Source organism: Rhipicephalus microplus, unplaced genomic scaffold (assembly GCF_043290135.1).
Source record: "Rhipicephalus microplus isolate Deutch F79 unplaced genomic scaffold, USDA_Rmic scaffold_21, whole genome shotgun sequence".
Taxonomy (NCBI): domain Eukaryota; kingdom Metazoa; phylum Arthropoda; class Arachnida; order Ixodida; family Ixodidae; genus Rhipicephalus; species Rhipicephalus microplus.
The window spans coordinates 3,254,162-3,273,570 of NW_027464594.1; the positions used below are offsets into that span (position 1 = coordinate 3,254,162).

General features: G+C 47.0%; 2 non-coding genes across 2 annotated transcripts; both read right to left on the minus strand.

Annotated features, from left to right (window-relative positions):
• Positions 1–10,711: 10,711 nt before the first annotated feature.
• LOC119160221 (U5 spliceosomal RNA) lies at positions 10,712–10,836 on the minus strand. The gene has a single exon (XR_005108294.2). It is a non-coding gene; the product is annotated as a U5 spliceosomal RNA (small nuclear RNA).
• Positions 10,837–18,796: 7,960 nt separating this feature from the next.
• Positions 18,797–18,922, minus strand: LOC142785424 (U5 spliceosomal RNA). Its single transcript, XR_012888963.1, has one exon. It is a non-coding gene; the product is annotated as a U5 spliceosomal RNA (small nuclear RNA).
• Between the last annotated feature and the right edge of the window lie 487 nt (positions 18,923–19,409).

Sequence of the window (19,409 nt, forward strand, 5' to 3'; positions counted from 1 at the left end):
CACTCCAAGACATCCAAGACTCCATTGTCTCGTGAACCGCGCTCAAAGTCGCTTCCACTTCTGTCCCCCAGAACAAGCGAAGTCAGGTCGAAGGATAACGAAGCCGTCAACAGCGACACAGCGGACGCCTGGCCGGAACTCCCTTGACTACACGACACTAGAAAGCGGAATCAGACTTCAACAGTGAAGCTTTCCTCGTGCTAATTCTCTAAACCAACAGAGGAAGACAAACAATTAGTCGCCATGGTAAGTTCCCTCGTGAGTACCGTTCGTGTGTTCGTGGAGAGGGTGCAAACACCAATAGCACGAAGTGCATTGCAGCTGCTGTATACCATCAGCCCGGTTCTAGCAAGCCTTCAGAAGTCGATTGCTTAAGAAGGTTAACAGCAGAACCATGGCTTATCAACGGAAACAGTTATCGTTTGCAGATGATATGCGAAACGCCTTCATATTTCAATGAAATGTGAGAGGCCTGAAGTCCCGGATACAGGATTTATAGAAGGCCATGTTAAAAAACCACTTCCCGATATTGGTAATCTGTGAGCCGAACTCATCGACAATAAGAATATCAGGATACGAGTCTTTCGCCTCAACCACGAATGGAAGTAGCAGCAAAGATATTGTTTACATTCGAAAGGACCTTACTTATTTCGCCCATGCTATACCGCCAGATGATGAGCACCAGTACTTTTACTCTTATTGGCGTGTATACATCCCCCACAAGTCCATTTGATTGTAACAGAATAATATACATTATGGCAGCTATTCGAGGCTCTTGCATTATAACTGGTGATTTTAATGCACATCATCGGATATGAGGAAACTTGACGAAAAACGCGAAAGGGCGCTCACTGATATTGGTTGTGTCAGACCACAACCTGCGCATTCTGAGTGATGGTAGCCCGACATACCTGCGAGGAACGACGTACAGCAGCTTCCTCGACATGACACTGGTGTCGTGTTGCTTAAGTTCAAAAGTGTGGTGGTTTTCAGATATCGAAACCCATGGTAGCGACCACATTCCGACTTATGTCAGTATTGATGGTCAAGAGACTTCGCCCTCGCCGGTCAATCGGTATGTAGAATGGACACTTTATGAAGGTCAAGTGGAAGACACGTGCAGAAATGATTCCTTGTGTGGGTTAGAACAAGTGATTGCAGATGCAATGAAAAATTGTACGCGCCACTTCACGCACTCAACACACGGAGCTTGAAATCGAATTAGAAAGGCTTCCGGCGTGACGTAGACGTGCTTAGAGAAGATAAAGGCGTGCCAAGTTGATTCTTGATCTCAGAGTAGCAAGGCACATGCAGAAAAAAATACAACGCCGAATAGACAAACTGCAAGATCAAAGATGGAAAAGTTTTGTGAGTAATTAGGCCCACGCAAGCCGTTGTCTCATGTATGGAGAACTCTACAGGGTCTTAGCTCAGGCTCCATGCAACGTCATCCCTTCAAGGCCGTCGCACTTCGTCTCAATTGCCATGATATTGACGTCGCAGAGGATTTTTGCACGAACCTCACCGGTGGTCCAGTCCTACTCTCCAATGTGCTTTTATTTGATATTCCCGGACCACGAGATATAAGTATGGCTGCTCCATTTTCTCTGAAAGAGCTACAAGCTGCACTGACACTGTGTAGGTGTTCGTCTTCGCGAGGACCCGATGGGATAACGTATACGGCTCTGCGTCACTTAGGCCGAGCACCTAGACGACAACTGCTAAATTTTTTAATTGGCCATGGGAAGATGGCATCGTACCTCAAGAACAGAAACGAAGCCGTCTTGTGCCACCTCTAAAAGCAGGGAAATCTCCTCTGTTGCTGACATTATAGCGGCCTGTAGCTCTCGCCAGCTACGTGGGGAAGCTCATTGAGTCATGATTCTCACGCACTTGGATTGGTTCCTTGAACGGCATTACATTTATGCCAACTACATGGCGAGATTTCGACGAGGCCGTTCATTGATTGACAACGCCATTGATTTGGTGTCATCAGTAGAACAGCAGAAATCTAGGAAACGACTAGCACTTGTGTTCTTTCTTGATGTGAACGGTGCACATGACAACGTTTCCCATCAAGCTATACTTGACAACCTGCTGTTAATTGAACAGGGAGGGCGAATGCTTCGATGTATGCGAAGCTACCGGACACGAAGATCCTTTTTTGTATATACTGAAGATGGCCCGACCTCAGACCACTACACGTGCCGTGACGTCTCGCAAGGAGGCGCTCTAAGTACAGTTCTTTTCAATGTTGCCTTGCTTGGCCTGGCGAAAGCTCTCCCGGAAAGAGTCTGTGTTTCAATATACGCTGATGATATCTGTGTTTGGGTATCTGCACTGACACGCCTACAATTTCGAGCAAGGATACAGAGGGCACCGTCGGAAGCATCTGACTATCTTCGCCTGCAAGGCCTAACAATCTCAACAGAAAAAAATGTGCACTGGTGTCCTTCGCGCGAAAGGCGATGACAAGTTACCCCATAAGCATTAATGGCCAGCCCATCGCTTACAAGCGCAGCCATCGTTTTCTAGGTGTCATTGTTGACCGCGACCTCTCCTGGAGCCCTCACGTGACAAGTTTGAATGCGAAACTGGTATCTATGGCCCACGTCCCGAAAGTCATCGCTGGAAAAAGATGGGGTCCGTCATTCAGTTCCATGCTGCAGCTTTGACAAGTACTTTTTATTGGTGTACTGCACTACAGTTCTCTTCTGCTTACTAAAACTTGCAAGACAAGCATTCGAGCCCTTCAGGCATGCAAGCACAGGCACTACGTGTTTGTTTCGGCCTGCCACGAACTACCTCAACCGCTGGAACAGTTATATTGGCTCCGGATCATCCGCTTGCGACTTTCGTCACAACCGACGTGCGGAGAGCACATATTCGGCAAATTTCACGGATGGCATCAAACCATTTGACATTTCTGCCTGAAGAACGGCCGCAGGCGTCTTTCTCTAAGCTCGTCAGCTTCCTCCGCGTTTTGCTAACATCCGGTTTTATAGCCTTGGCGGGTTCATCGTCCACCTTGTGGAGCCTACGACAGCCCGACGTGCGCCTTTCCGTACCAGGAACAAGAAATCGAAAAGTCATTTCTGGCTTGGCCTTGAAGCAAGCGACTCTGGACTGTTTACACACTTTCCACGCTGACAGAATCCACGTATACACAGATGGATCTACAACCCAGACTTGCTCCACTGGCGCCATCGTCATTCCATCGCGACACATCAACATCACTTACAAACTTTTTCATGTGAACGCATCGACTGCATCGGAAATTGTTGCCCTGAGAGGTGCCATGAAATATATTAAGCAAAGCGGCGTAATCGATGGGCAGTATTCTGTGACTCCATTGGGTCTTCACAATTTGTTTCGTCGGCAATTCGTCGCGGGTCGTACGACCAACTGGCGTGGGAGATCAGAGAAATTCCGCACTATGCGACCGAAAAAGGATACAACGTTGTCTTCCAGTGGACACCAAGTTATTGCGGTAACTCCGGCAATGACCTCGCCGATGAATGCACACGTACAAGCAAACTCTGTGTCCGTACATTTATCTAGGATATACTCGGCTAGATAACTAAGTAAGCTGGCTCAGGACATGACACTTCAGAAGTGGCAGTCATCACAATGCGCACATAATCGACTATATTCTCTCAATCAATCTTTACGACGGCGGGTACCCTCTGGTATTTCTAGGGAGGAAGGTACAGTGTTGTGCCGTCTGCGTCTGGGCGTAGCCTTCACCAAGGCCTATTCATTCAAGATAGGGACGGCCGACAGCGCAGAGTACAACGACTGCGCCGTTGATGAGACTATTGATCACATCTCATGTTACTGGCCGGCACACGCAAACGAGAGGTTTCTTCTGCACAGTGTTTTAAATAAATAGGACAGAAGTGATTTAACTGTCGAGAAAGTATTGCGACCATGGCACTGCCCATCCAATTTCCGAAAGGCAACGAAAGCACTGTTGCATTTTCTCAAAGACGCCGGCCTGTTTCATCGTTTGTGCTGGTGAAACTGTTACGCGCCGGCCCAGTTAGGTACCTTTTTTCACATACTCTATAACTTTCCTTCCCCTCTCCCTTTCCCCAGTGTAAGGTAGCCTACCGGGGCAAAGCCCTGGTTAACCTCCATTCCTTTCTCCTTGTGTTCTCACTCTTTCTGTCGAAAATGACGCCACAAAATCTGGACGAGCTTTACAAAAATACGTGTCTGATTTCTCTTTCTAGGAATTGTTATAACACGTAAGTGAAATGCGTTATCACATAGGTAGTTTTGCACTCATTGTGCACTGTTTCGCCACAAGGCCCTGCGAATGAATGCTACGGCGACAAAGTGCGAAGTCGCGCGGAGTATAGCAAGTGGCTCGATACTTGGAGCAGGCAACTGTAGCACAAAGCCTGAGTGAAATGACATTACACAGGACGAGCGCGAATTTACAACTGTCCCGGCTCGAATCTTGAAGCGCGCTGTTTAAACAACAACAAAAAAAAAACGCACGAAACAAACGCACAGTTATAGACAAGTGCGAACAGCTGTCACAATCTGCGATTTGGAATGGAGCGCGACTTTAGTGAATGCGGCAGCAGGCGAAGTGGCCTTCGTTCTCTCCGAATCACGGGTCTGATAAGCGCGCGTACAAAAGAAGCCCCGGCCGATGCGTGTGGGCGACGCTCATCGAAACGAGCCCGTTTCACCATGTCGCGACTGATCACGAAAAAATTGGGTGATTCAACGTCCCCGGACGCCCCCTTCTGGCTACGCTGTTTACCTACAGGTACAATTCCTTTGAGGCGAAGCTCCGTATAACGGCACCCGTTCGCCTCTAGTAGCCGTTGTAGTATGTAACAAGTATAACATTTTGACCTCCAAGGTGACGCTGGTGAGAGATTTCTTCAGAGCGTTGTTGAGAAATCAAAAATAGTGTTCAAGTACATGCCAATAGATGCTAATGGGGAATCAATCACAGGAGCATTTGGCTTTTAGTTAACGCGCACGCTGCGATCCCCATTAGCAGCCATAGGCAAGTACATTGAACAATATCTGACAAGAAAGGGTTGCTACGTCATACTCGCTCGGTGTAACCTCCTTAATTTTAAAAAGGTTTAGCGAGCGTTGAGCCGCAGTGCCATGAATAAAATGAACTAGTATATACCACGAAATCGAGGTGGTTAAAGGTGGGAAATAGACCCCAAGCGCAAGCCGTAAGAAAGTGAGCGTGTGCCACTTCTCCTATAGACCTTGGAATTTCCGCTGGATGGTGGTGCTTCTATATGTGGAATAGGAAGCCTTCATGTGCGCGCGTCTCCGTGTGCGCGTCTCCGTGTTTGAGGGTGGTGACAACTCCGATCATGTTGCTTACAACTGGCTAAAACGGCCCCCATATTTGACGGGCCGCCATGTTGGTTCTGAGTGGTCGCTCATTTACATTGACGGCAGCGTGCGTTTAAACGAGAAGAGGTTTTTTATGTATAGCAAGTGCTGAAGGCTGAAAAGGTTGTTTTCTGAAGTTAGCCATGGTTTGGTAGAACAGAAAAGACAAGTTCGCGACTCGAGTTTGTATAAAATACTGTTAAAACAGTTCGTTTCTCCCACTTGGTAGACCCACCGCATTGCCGGAGTGAGGTTATTTAGGGAGCTTATTTTTGCGAGGGGGAGAACATCGATGTCACTATGAATGGACTTTAATGTCTGCGTGCCATTCATGAAGCATATTCACCTTAGCACTGCACATAACTCGAAGTCTTCTTAGTGCAAGACTTGAAACCGTGCTGTTTATATGACGGAACTAAGTACGACTTGAAAGGCAGAACAAACAACCGGGTCGCTCGCGATGTTGTCTGTAAACCGAATAGCTCAGCTAGCGTGTTTATAATACCCTAAACATTGCGTTTATCCGTAATATAATTTCCTACAGCAAGTTTAGTTCCTGCGAACGAATCTGTACCATTACTGCTTAAAAATCTTACAAGCTGTAAGCATTACCCGAAAAAGTAGGGCATTCAATCACATTACACCGCCCTCCCCCTATGCCCACAAGACTGTATATTAGGCTAGAAGAAAAGCAAAGGGAGCAACAAGGGACAAATTAAGTTTTTCCAGGTCAGATTTTTTTGCAAACATCAACCAAACGGCATCTGGCCTTGTGTCATCAAGCCATCCTGCCTCCTTTGCTGAAAGCTTGTGTCCTCGCAGGGGGCCCAGAATAAAGCAATAACACAAAAAAGCATACACGGCTCCAACCGCATATACGGTGTCTATACACATTTTCTCTATAAGCACTAAATGAAAGCGGAGTTTCCGATATCCAATAATCTGTGTGTTTGGCTTTGAAAAAAAAGACGACACAAATAACGATGCACCACATAGATCATATTTGAGTTATGGGATGACAACCGACTTGCTTAGTGCACAAATACTGCTCTGTTCAGGACCGACAGATAAACAGAAGGATGGATGGGCACGAACAGTAAATCTGTCGATTCTATGTTAAAGAGAAGTCCTGTTTGCAATTATTAAGTGAGTTTCGGTGTGGTTGAGCATGTCATTGCAGTGAAGAACGAATACCCCATGGCAAGCCGCACAAAAAGTTAGTTGCGTTGCAACTGTGCAAGACAAGCGTCTACAGGGAACGCGTTCATCGGCTCGTCTGTCTACCTCTCCAAATGCCCTTCCTCAGCAACCGAGGTAAAATTGCAGGATTGCGAACATCTGCCAGAAAAGGAAGAAGCGAACGGGAGTGTCTCTAGGTGGTTTACGGGCCTGGCATTTTCCGCGATGAATGCAGTGACGGCTTCGGAAACCGACAAAGTGCAGATAGTGAATGCATGCAGGACCACACATGTCTAGACATATAATTCGATTGAGGAACTGCGCTTCGACTACAAGGATAAACAAGCATACTCAACCATCTTCCGCTCGCACAGCGTAGCCAAACGAAGCCTAATTCATTTTTATACTGTGCACGTTGTCGTGCTTACTTTGCTCAAACTACTTTTCGTTGCATGGGTAAGTCAGCCATTTCACAAAATGTGCGGTAATATACTCAACCCACTCGCAATACAACGGGTACTCACCTCACAAACACGGCGAGAAGTAGTCGCCTCCAAGCAGTCTCACTTCACTTGTGTAGCCCAGAGTTTCCGTAGACTAGAGCAATTCGGGAAGTGGGAAGTTCTCCAGATGGTTTTGCATTGTGGCACCCAGCAGCGTGGCACGCAGCATCCTGGCAAGTTTTTTTATATGTGGTTAGCACGAGGATGGTGTCGTAGCGGAAGCTACGTCTATGGGGTAATCAAACGCAGCTTATACCGCAGCTTGTACACCCGCGCCAACATGCAGCTGGTGCAGTGCGACGGAGCAGGTACGCCTAGCCACAAGAACCAACATGGCGCCTGTTGCCATGGAAACCGGGAGTGGCAAAAATGTGTTTTAGCGGGCGGCGGCAAGTGGGGGGTCAAAGGCTGACACCACCGTAAAACACGGAGACGCGCACACATGAAGGCTCCATAAGGGGGAATATATGATGAAAAGATACGATATAGAGGTACTTGGAGTGTTGAATAGATGGACGAATGGACACACCGACAGATGCATGTATGGACGCATGAATGGACGCAGGGGGGGATGCATGGATGAACGCAGGGACGGACTCACGAACGGACGCACGCACGAATGGGAGGTTAGCCGCTCGGACGGTCACACAGACGGATGCATGGACGGACGGAAGCAAGAACGAATGGATGGACGAATGCTTCGTCCCACTCTCCATCATTCACTCCGTGGAGATGCTGCCAATTTTTAGATGCGGAGCATCTAATACTCGAGGCTTGTAGTGCGGCGCCATCCGCAAGCTTCCTCCTCCTCCTTCCGCCATCTGTGCATCCCTTCCTCCTCTACACACCGCGCGCGCTTCACTCCTCCACCATCTGTGCACCCTTCCTCCTCTACACACCGCGTGCACTTCTCCTCTTCACGAACATTCGCTAGCTGTATAATGTAGCGCGCATGCGCCGTCACGCTTCGAGAACATTGGCAGCTGACGCGCGCGCATGCGCCATCGCGCTTCGAGAACATCGGCAGCTGACGCGCGCGCATGCGCCGTTGCGCTTCTCCCCCTTCTCGAACATTGGACAGCTGACGCGCGCATGCACCGTCACCCACCATCTGTGCCGCGTGTGCTTCTCCCCTTCGAGAACATTCTACAATTCTCCTGATTCTCCAGTGGACGCGCATGCGCCGTCGCGCTTCGAGAACATTCAACAGCTGACAGTGCATGCGCCGTCACGCTGTATATATACTCAAGGTCGGCGCTCGCTCGCTCAGTTGCCGCTCGTCGGTTGGTTTGTACGGCGCGTCGACGTCCAAGATTGCGGTGAAATGAATGCCAACGAATCCACAAACACAATGATCGACGTCCCTTCGACCAGCGCCGCCCTTTCGCATACGTGTGTACGTGTTCACTCATTTAACACCCCCTCCTACAACCACGTTAACCAATTTAGCCATCGACCCAAGTAAGTCGCAATTTAACACCCCATTTCACAACCACGTTAACCAATTTAGCCATCGACCCAAGTAAGTCGCACTTTAACACCCCGTTAACCAATTATATGCTCCGCATCCTCCTCAGTGTTCCCCCGAGGGAAGCTGCGGGCAATCTTTTTTTTCTTCAAATCCACTTCGAGCACTGCAATGCGCTGGGCAACGTGAGCAAAATAATATCTGTAAATGTTCCCCCTGGGGAACAGAGTAGCGCGTTTGATAGAACTCGCCGCTAGCACCTCTGTTGGTTTAATCACTTTCGTGCGCGCAAAAAGCAATTTTTGTAGGGAAGACTAACTCTCTGGTGGCGCGGCCGCTAGCACCCGCCGCACCATAACCACCACCGCTATTCTGCCGCTGAGGAGTCCGGTGTGAGCAGCGTTGATGGCATGGTCCGGTAGGGCTGAATATTTTGTGAGCGCGATGTTGCGGTGCTGTGTGTTTTAAACACGATAGCCTTTCTCGGGGACCTTCGACGCAAAAAAAATTGGTCTAACTGTCTGTCTGTCTGTCTGTCTGTCTGTCTGTCTGTCTGTCTGTCTGTCTGTCTGTCTGTCCACTCTTAACGGCATCATGCACTTGAAACGGCCGACACCATCCACAGCGACCACCAATGTTGCTCAAGGTTAGTGTTCATGCTTGTGCAATCGTCAAATAAAAAGCAATTGTTGCGCATGCCTGGCGCACCACAACACGCATACATTCTGCATTTGCATCTCTTACTATAAAAAAAAGGCATACATAAGTAATTTAAGGACCGTAGCGCTTATCACGCTGTGCTTACCATCCAACGCTTGCTCGGAACAACGAGTGTTTGCAACGCTTTACTAAGATGAGATGGTGGTGGCACCTAGCCGTCGCCTCGCGTTCTACACGTTATCACCTCTGAGATGTGCGCGCACACCCCTCTCAGAGCCACGCGCTTTGTTTTCTGATAAAACTGCCAGATATCGCTCATGTCTCACGCGTGACGTGACTTGGTGCGCTCGTTCGCCTCCGCTGCATGCTCGAGGCCTTCTAACGCAGCGCCTCCAGATTACTACTCACCAATTTTCTTACGCAGAACATCAAATAAGTGTGTTGTTAACTCTCTCCACACGCAAGACACATATTTTGACGACATTTGCAGAAACATTGAGATACGTGGCCACTTTTTTTTTCTTCGACGCGAAATACTTTAAGTATGTTGTGGAGACGACAGACACAAACGTTACGTTCATGACGTCACATCGTGGCTGGAAGCAGTAAGATTTGTTCTCTGCGAAATGTGTGACTTGGTAAACATAACAACCAGCAGTGTTGTCATGGGCAATCTTTTCACATAACTGCAGATGTGCGAAAACTCTGAAATGAATTCTGTCTATTAAAAAAAATTGCAAAATAGGTGCGACACTTAGAGAAAAATTTTAAAATGTTTCTGAGGAGTCTTCATGGGCATAGTTTATATATGTTGGCCATCGACATCACTGCTCCGGATTGAAAATGTCGGGAGCTTACTGTAAGTTATGATTTATGGAGACAGTTGAAAAGAAACACAACATAACACACATATAAAAAAGCCTTTTTGGCTTCACCACGGAAGCCCTGCGAACAATGCAGTTGACAAAGCTTTTTTTTTCGTTTATGCTTTTTTCATCGCCGGCTTTTACCTTGATGGCATTCATGTTCCTTCGCAGCAAGACTGGTTTCCGTTGAACTCTCGGTTAGCTCATCATTGCTATGTCCCAAATAATTATTCATCATAACACGATTGGCCTACGCAGTAGTCAGAAACATTCAATTGTTCTTGTCGTTATAGAGGGCATCGGCGTATTTTAAAGTTCTAGCCCAATTAAGCTGCGGCAGTAGGTTTTGAAACTTCGTGAATTATAGCACTGTAGGCACCAGCAATACAGGGCACAGCGTAAATAAATTTCTGTAGGAGTAAACAAGAAATAGCCTGCTCAGGCAAGAGGTCGGTATATAGGGTTGCGTTCAAAAGGCACTGACAGCCCACCCCGTTGGTAGAGCTGGTCATGAATATCGCGGGAGAAAAGTGCCACCGTAGTATCCTTCGGGTGTGCAGTCAAGCAACGAAAATTGACTAGATTTGTAACCACAGCGGTGAGTGTAAGTCAACAGACAAAAGCATTGAAGTCTTACTTTTGATTTTTGAAGTAGGCCTCACCCAAACGGGCAAGGCCTTCCAAAAATTGGCCTATAGGCTCATTAGAATGTCCTCCCCCACGGCAATCTTTAGTAAAAGGCGAAAGATTGATGCGACCAGCTGAGGAAGGACCTGAGCGACGAATAATGCACGGGCCACACTCCGGGGGTGCTGAAAAAAAGCCAGAAAACTTGGCCAGGTTTATGTAGAATTTATGTGTACGATTCAGCCTTTTAATTAGAAAATATGTGTTGTCGTGAAAACTTCTCTTTATCACTCACCACAATAACGCCTACCTTTTAATTAACTGAAGCCAAATATAGCCACGTTCTCTTCAGTTTAGGCTTCTATGCTGGTGATAAATGTATGCAGCCGTGTACCCTTCCATCAAGGTTTGTAAGTGCCGGAGTAGCGGCAAGTGAGCACGCGTCTTTATCATACTTGGCGCGCTTCGTATTTCGTTTTTTTTTTCAGAGATAATTTGAGAAAGCCCACTGCTAGGAATTCGATCAACGATAGAATGCGCGCAAATCATAAACAAATCAAATAATTAACTACTCATTATTTAGTGACACGTGATACTGTGTGTCCTCGTACAGTGTGCCCATCGTTATCCTACCGTCGGTGCCATTGCACTTGTATTGTATCTAGGACAAAGGTAGCTGGGACAGTCTGCGTCCAAAAATGAGGAAGACGAAGTGTCTCTCTAACAGAACGATTAGTCCGTCAGTTTTTCTATCTTTTGTGGATAAGATTGTGTTCACCAGCCAAGCAGAGAGCACATATTCAGCAAATTTCACGAATGGCATCAAACCATTTGACATTTCTGCCTGAAGAACTGCCGCAGGCGTCCTTCTCTAAGCTCGTAAGCTCCCTCCGCGTTTTGCTAACATCCGATTTTGTAGCCTTGGCCCGTTCACCGTCCACCTTGTGGAGCCTACGACAACCCGGCGTGCGCCTTTCCATCCCAGGATTAAGAAATTGAAAAATCATTTCTGCCTTGGCCTTTAAGCAAGCGACTCAGGACTGTTTACACACTTTATACGCTTACAGAATTCATGTACACACAGATGGATCTACCACCCAGACTTGCTCCACCGGCGCCACAGTCATTTCATCGCGACACATCAACATCACTTAGAAACTTTGTCACGTGAGCACATCGACTGGATCGGAAATTCTTGCCCTGAGAGGTGCCATGGAATATATTATGCAAACCGGCTAATCGATGGGCAGTATTCTGTGACTCCAAGGGGGCTCTACAATTTGTTTTGTAGGCAATTCGTCGCGGGTCGTACGAACAACTGGCATGGGAGATCAGAGAAATTCCGCACTACGCGACCGAAAAAGGACACAACGTTTTGTTCCAGTGGACACCAAGTTATTGCGGTATCTCCGGCAATGACCTCGCCAATGAAGCAGCCAGAAATGCACAAGTACAAGCAAACCCTGTGTCCGTACGTTTTTTTAGGATTGACTCGGCTAGATAACTAAGTAAGCTGGCGCAGGATGTGACACTTCGGAAGTGGCAGTCATCACAATGCGCACATAATCGACTATATTCTCTCAATCCAACTTTACGACGGCGGCTACCCTCTGGCCTTTCTAGGAAGGAAGGTACATTGTTGTGCCGTTTGCGTCTGGGCGTAGCCTTCACCAAGGCCTATTCAATCAAGATAGGGACGGCCGACAGCGCAGAGTACAACGACTGCGCCGTCGATGAGACGATTGATCACATCTCATGTTACTGGCCGGCACACGTAAACGAGAGGCTTCCCCTGCGCAGTGTTTTAAATCAATAGGACTGAAGTGATTTAACTGTCGAGAAAGTATTGGGACCATGGCACTGCCCATCCAATTTCCGAAAGGCAACGAAAGCGCTGTTGCATTTTCTCAAAGACGCCGGCCTGTTTGATCGTTTGTGCTGGTGAAACTGTTACGCGCCGGCCCAGTTAGTTACCTTTTCTCACATACTCTATAACTTTCGTTTCCCTCTCCCCTTCCCCAGTGTAAGGTAGCCTACCGGGGCAAAGCCCTGGTTAACCTCCATGTCTTTCTCCTTGTGTTGTCACTCTTTCTGTCGAAAATGACGCCACAAAATCTGGACGAGCTTTACAAAAAAAAAAACGTGGCTGATTTCTCTTTCTATGAATTGTTATAAGACGTAAGTGAAATACGTTATCACATAGGTAGTTTTGCGCCCATTGTGCACTGTTTCGACACAAGGCCCTGCGAATGAATGCTACGGCAAGAGAGTGCGAAGTCACGCGGAGGATAGCAAGTGGCTCGATACTGGGAGCAGGCAACTGTAGCAAGAAGCCTGAGTGAAATGAGCATACACAGGACGAGCGCGAATTTACTACTGTCTCGGCTCGACACTTAAAGCACGCAGTTCAAACAAAGAAAAACACGCACGAAACGAACGCACAAGATAAGTGTGAACAGCTGTCTTGATCTTCGTGTGGGAGTGGCGCGCGCCTTTAGCGAACGCGACCGCGGCTGCAGGCTAATGGACCTTCGTGCTCTCCGAATCATGGTCTGATAAGCGCGCGTGCAAAAGAAGCCCCGGCCGCTCCGTGTGGGCGACGCTCATCGAAACGAGCCCGTCGCACCAAGTCGCGACTGATCACGAAAAAATTGGGTGATTGAACGTCCCCGGACGCCCCCTTCTGGCTACGCTCTTTCCCTACCGGTACAAGTTCTTGTTTAGAAAAAATTTATTTACAGCATGTACAGAACACAAAGGCTTCATACCATTCCAGTAACAGGGCATATACACCTCGGCACATCTATATTTCACGACTAACATCACTACGTTACAGTGAAGACATTTGCTCTAATATACATGACAATGTTGGCATATATGTACACAAGAACACAATGCGATATCATGATACACTGGTATAACGATACAATAGATGCAATGAAACACGATATGTAACAAATGAAATCATATGAAACAACTCAACGAACGCTGCTCAGCACAATTTCTTAGAGGCGAAGCTCCTTATAACGGCACTTGTTCGTCCCTCGTAGCTGTTGTAGTATGTAACAAGAATAACATTTTGACCTACAAGGTGGCGCTGGTGAGTCATTTCTTCAAAGCGTTGTTGAAGAATAAAAAAATAGTGTTCAACTTACATGCCAATGGCTGCTAATGGGGAATTAATCGGAGGAGCATTCGGCATTTAGTTAACGCGCACGCTGTGATCCCCAATAGCAGCCATTGGCATGTACATTGAACAATATCTGACAAGAAAGGGTTGCTACGTCATAATCGTTAGGTGTAACCTCCTTAACTTTAGAAATGTTTAGCGAGCGTTGAGCCGCAGTGCCATCAATACAATGAACTAGTATATACCATGAAATCAAGGTGGTTAAATGTGGGAAATAGACCCCAAGCGCAAGCCGTAAGAAAGTGAGCGTGTGCCGCTTTTTGTTTAGTCCTTGGAATTTCCGCTGGATGGTGGTGCTTCTATATGGGGAATAGGGAGCCTTCATGTGCGCGTCTCCGTGTGCGCGTCTCCGTGTTTGAGGGTTGTGACAACTCCGATCATGTTTCTTACAACTGGCTAAAATGGCCCCCATACTTGACGGGCCACCATGTTGGTTCTGAGTGGTCGCTCATTTACATTGACGGCAGCGTGGCTTTCAACAAAAAGACGTTTTTTTTTGTATAGCAAGTGCTGAAGGCTGAAGGGTTGTTTTGTGAAGTTAGCCATGGTTTGGTAGAACAGAAAAGACAAGTTCGTGACTCGAGTTTGTGTAAAATACTGTTAAAACAGTTCGTTTCTCCCACTTGGTAGACCCACCACATTGGCGGAGTGAGGTTTTTTAGGGAGCCTATTTTTGCGAGGGGGAGAACATCGATGTCACTATGAATGGACTTCAATGTCTGCGTGCCATTCATGAAGCATATTCACCTTAGCACTGCAAACAACTCAAAGGCCTCTTCGTGCAAGGCTTGAAACCGTGCTGTTTATATGATGGAACTCAGTACCACTTGAAAGGCAGAACAAACAACCGGGTAGCTCGTGATGTTCTCTGTAAACCGAATAGCTCAGCTAGCCTGTTTCTAATACCCTAAACATTACGTTTCTCCGTAATATAATTTCCTACAGCAAGTTTAGTTCCTGCGAACGAATCTGTACAATGACTGCTTAAAAATCTTACAAGCTGTAAGCATTACCCCAAAAAGTAGGGCATTCAATCACCTTACACCGCCCTCCCCATATGCCCACAAGCCTGTATATTAGGCTAGAAGAAAAGCAAAGGGGAGCAACAAGGGACAAATCAAGTTTTTCCAGGTCAGATGTTTTTGCAAACATCATCCAAACGGCATCTGGCCTTGTGTCTTCAAACCATCCTGCCTCCTTTGCTGGAAGCTTGTGTCCTCGCAGTGGGCCTAGAGTAAAGCAATAAGACAAAAAATCTTACACGGCTCCGACCACATATACGGAGACCATACGCATTTTCTCTACAAGCATTAAATAAAAGCGGAGTTTTCGATATCAAATCATCTGTGTGTTTGGTTTCGAAACAAAAAAAACGACACAAATAACGATGCACCACATAGGACATATTTGAGTTATGGGATGACAACCGACTTGCTTAGTGCACAAATACTGCTCCGTTTAGGACCGACAGATAGACACAAGGATGGATGGGCCCGAACAGTTTATCTGTCGCATTCTATGTTAAAGAGAAGTCCTGTTAGCAATTAGTAAGCACGTTTCGGCGTGGTTGCGCATTTCATTGAAGCGAAGAACGAATACCCCATGGCAAGCCACACAAAAAGTCAGTTGCGTTGCAACTGTGCAAGACAAGTGCCTACAGGGAACGCGTTCATTGGCTCGTCTGTCTACCTCTCCAAATGCCCTTCCTCAGCAACCGAGGTAAAATTGCAGGAATGCGAACATCTGCAAGAAAAGGAAGAAGTGAACGGGAGCGTTTGTAGGTGGTTTACGGGCCTAGCGTTTTCCGCGATGAATGCAGTGACGGCTTCGGAAACCGACAAAGTGCAGATTGTGAATGCATGCAGGACCACACATGTCTAGTCATATAATTTAATTGAGGAACCGCGCTTCGTCTACAAGGATAAACAAGCATACTCAACCATCTTCCGTTCGTACAGCGTAGCCAAACGAAGCCTAATTCATTATTATACTGTGCACGTTTTCGTGCTTACTTTGCTCAAACTGCTTTTCGTTGCATGGGTAAGTCAGCCATTTCACGAAATGTGCGGTGATATACTCAACCCACTCGCAATGCAATGGGTACTCACTTCACAAATTCGGCGAGAAGTAGTCGCCTCGAAGCAGTCTCACTTCACTTGTGTAGCCCAGCGTTTCCATTGGCTAGAGCAAGTCGGGAAGTGGGAAGTTCTCCAGATGGTTTTGCATTGTGGCACCCAGCAGCATGACACGCAGCGCCCTGGCAAGTTTTTTTATATGTGGTTAGCACGAGGATGGTGTCGTAGCGGAAGCTACGTCTATGGGGTAATCAAACGCAACTCATACCGTAGCTTGCACACCCGCACCAACATTCAGCTGGTGCAGTGCGACGGAGCAGGAACGCCTGGCCGCAAGAACAAACAGGGTGCCTGTTGCCACGGAAGCCGGGACTGGCAAAAAATGTGTTTTAGCGGGCGGCGGCAAGTGGTGGGTAAGGCTGACACCACCGTAAAACATGGAGACGCGCGCACATGAAGGCTCCCTAATGGGGAATATATGATGAAAAGATACGATATGGGGGTACTTGGAGTGTTGAATAGATTGACGAACGGACATACAGACAGATGCATGTTTGGACGCATGAACGGACGCAGGGAAGGATGCATGGATGAACGCAGAGACGGAAGCACGAACAGACGCACGCACGAACGGGCGGATGGACGCATGGATGGTCACACAGACGAATGCATGGACGGACGGAAGCAAGAACTAATGGACGGACGAATGCTTCGCCCAACTCTCCATCATTCACTCCGTGGATATGCTGCCAATATTTTCTTCAAATCCACTTCGAGCACTGCAATGCGCTGAGCAACGTGAGCAAAAGAATATCTGTAAATGTTCCCCCTGGGGAACAAAGTAGCGCGTTAGATAGACCTCGCCGCTAGCACCTCTGTTGGTTTAATCACTTTCATGCGCTCAAAAAGCAATTTTTAGAGAGAAGACCAACTCTCTGGTGGCGTGGCCGCTAGCACCCGCCGCACCATAACCACCACCGCTATTCTGCCGCAGAGGAGTTCGGTGTGAGGGGCGTTGATGGCATGGTCCGGTAGGGCTGAATATTTTGTGAGCGCGATGTAGCGGTGCTGTGTGTTTTAAAGACGATAGTCTTTCTCGGGGACCTTCGACGCAAAAAAAATTTGGTCTAACTGTCTGTCTGTCTGTCTGTCTGTCTGTCTGTCTATCTGTCTGTCTGTCTGTCTGTCTGTCTGTCTGTCTGTCTGTCTGTCTGTCTGTCTGTCCACTCTTCACTTGAAACGACCGACCTCATCATGCACTTCAAACGACCGACCTCATCCGCAGCGACCACCTATGTTGCTCAAGGTTAGTGTTCATGCTTGTGCAATCGTCAAATAAAAAGCAATTGTTGCGTATGTCTGGCGCACCACAACACGCATAAATTCTGCATTTGCATCTCTTACTTGAAAAAGCATGCACAAGAAATTTTAAGGACCGTAGCGCTTATCACGCTGCGCGTACCATGCAACCCTTGCTCGGAACGAGTGTTTCCAACGCTTTACTAAGAAGAGATGGTGGTGGCACCTACCCGTCGCCTCGCGTTCTATACGTTATCATTTCTGAGATGTGCGCACACACTCCTCTCAGAGCCACGCGCTTTGTTTTCTAAGAAAACTGCCAGATGGCGCTCATGTCTCACGTGTGACGCGACTTGATGCGCTCGTTCGCCTCCGCTTCACGCTCGACGCACTCTAACGCTGCGCCTACAGATTACCACTCCCAAATGTTTTGCGCAGAACATCAAAGAAATGTGTTGTTCACTCTCTCCACACGCAAGACTATCGTATTTCGACGACATTTGCAGAAACATGCAGATACGTGGCCAATTTTGTTTTTGTTCAACGCGAAATACTTCAAGTATTTTGTGGAGGTGAGAGACATGAACGTTACGTTCATGACTTCACATCGTTGATAGAAGCTCTAAAATTTGTTCTTTGCGAAATGTGTAACTTGGTAATCATAATAACCAGCAGTGTTGTCATTGGCAATCTTTTCACTTACCCGCAGGTGTGCGAAAAGTCCGAAATAATGTCTGTCTTTTCAAAAAAATTTGCAAAATAGGTGCGACACTCAGAAAAAAAAGTTTAAAATGTTTCTGAGGAGTCTACGTGGGCATAATTCATACGTGTTGGCCATCAACATCAGCACTCCAGATTGAAGGTGTCGGAAGCTCACTCTCAATTACGATTTATGAAGACAGTGGAAAAGAAACACAAGATAACATCCTTATAATACTAAATAACAAGGCATTTCGGCTTCAGAACACGAGCTCTGTGAACAATGCAGTTCACGAAACATTTTTTTTGTTTCTGATTTTTTCATCGCCAGCTTTTACCTTGATTACATTCATGGTCCTTCGCAACAAGATTGGTTTCCGTCGAACTCTCGGTTGACTCATCATTGCTTTGAAGTTAGTTAATCAATCTCTGCCAATTATTATTTATCATAAAATGATTGCCTTGGTCAACAACATTCATTTGTAATAGAGGGCGTGAGCGTATCTTAAAATTATAGCCCGATTGAGCTGGAGGACCATGTTTTTAAACTTCGTTAATCACAGCACTGTCGATACCAGCAATACAGGGCCCAGCGTAAATAAATTTCTGCAGGAGTAAACAAGAAATGGCCTGCTCAGGCAAGAGGCCGGTATATAGGGTTGCGTTCAAAAGGCACTGACAGTCCACCCCGTTGGAAGAGCTGGTCATGAATATCGCGGGAAAAAAGTGCCACCGTAGTATCCTTCGGGTGTGCAGTCAAGCAACGAAAATAGACTAGAATTGTAACCCCAGCGGTGAGTGTAAGTCAACAGACAAAAGCATTGAAGTCTTACTTTTGATTTTTAAAATAGGCCTCACCCAAACGGGCAAGGCCTCCCAAAAATTGGCCTATAGGCTCATTAGAGTGTCCTCCCCCACGGCAATCTTTAGTAAAAGGCGAAAGATTGATGCGACGAGCTGAGGAAGGGCCTTAGCGATGAATAATGCACGGGCCACACTCCGGGGGTGCTGAAAAAAGCCAGAAAACTTGGCCAAGTTTATGTAGAAGTTATTTGCACATTTCCGCCTTTTAATTAAAAAGTATTTATTGTCGTAAAAACTTCTCTGCATCACTTACTATAATAACGTATGCCTTTTAAGTAACTGAAGTCAAATATAGCCACGTTCCTTTCAGTTTAGGCTTCTATGCTGGCGATAAATGTATGCAGCCGTGTACGCTTCCATCGAAGTTTGTAACTGCCGGAGTAGCGGCACGTGAGCACGCGTCTTTATCATACTTGGCGCGCTACGTATTTCGTTTTTTTTCTGAGATAATTTGAGAAAGCGCACTGCTAGGAGTTCAATACGCTAGAAGGCGTGCGAGTCATAAAAATTCAAAAAATTAACTACTCATTATTTAGTGGTACGTGATACTGTGTGCCCTCGTACAGTGCGCTCATCGTTATCCTACCGTCGGTGCCATTG